Consider the following 965-nt stretch of genomic DNA (forward strand, 5'->3'; position numbering starts at 1 on the left):
TGGAAAAGTTAAAAAAATAATAATAAAATAAAAAGCCAGATTAAGAATTGCCTTAATGCTAGGGAAATGTTTACTTTTTGCGATTCTGAATATCAAAGGCCTAAGTCCCATCCTACCACTGAGAATCTGTGTGACCAACAACAAATTAGTGCATCTGCTCTGCTTACCCTGCATGACTGTGGTAAAGATTAAATATTTAAAATGTTATGCAAATTTAAGCTCGTAATACATGAAATACTTGGAGGTCTTAAATCTTAGCACCACAAAGGGAAAAAAAGAAGCCAGATCACCCTGTGGAACCACTTTGTCTGCAGATACTTAACACAATGAGGGAACTGCTGCCAAAGGAAGAGTTGCTTTACCAGTTGAACGGTGTGAAACGCCATGAGGGAAGAGCCTCTAGTTCTACTACTGAGCTATTTTTCTTTTCCATTGTTTTCTTTTATTATTAATTTTTTGTTTGTTTGTTAGGCAGAGTCTCACTCTGTTGCCCCAGCTAGAGTGCCAGGGCCTCAGCCTAGCTCACTCACATCGACCTCAAACTCCTAGGTTGAAGCAATCCTCCTGCCTCAGTCTCCTGAGTAGCTGTAACTATGGATGCTCACCACAATACCTGGCTAATTTTTCTATTTTTAGTAGAGACAGAGTCTCACTCTTGCTCAAGCTGGTCTCCAACTCCTGAGCTCAAGGGATCCTCCCACCTCAGCCTCCTAGAGTGCCGGGATTTACAGACATGAGCCACCATGCCCAGCCTATTCTTTTATAATCAAAGTTGCTTATAATAAAGATTTTTTTTTTAACAGAGTCTCACTTTGTTGCCCTTGGTAGAGTGCCATGAGTCATATCTCATATCAACCTCAAACTCCTGGGTTGAATCAATCCTCTTGCCTCAGCCTCCTGAGTAGCTGAAAGAACAGGCACTGGCCACAACACTCAGCTAATTTTTCTTTCTTTTTTTTTTTTTT

The sequence above is a fragment of the Otolemur garnettii genome, unplaced genomic scaffold (genome assembly GCF_000181295.1).
Source record: "Otolemur garnettii isolate 467f Iridium unplaced genomic scaffold, OtoGar3 scaffold00166, whole genome shotgun sequence".
NCBI classification, from domain to species: domain Eukaryota; kingdom Metazoa; phylum Chordata; class Mammalia; order Primates; family Galagidae; genus Otolemur; species Otolemur garnettii.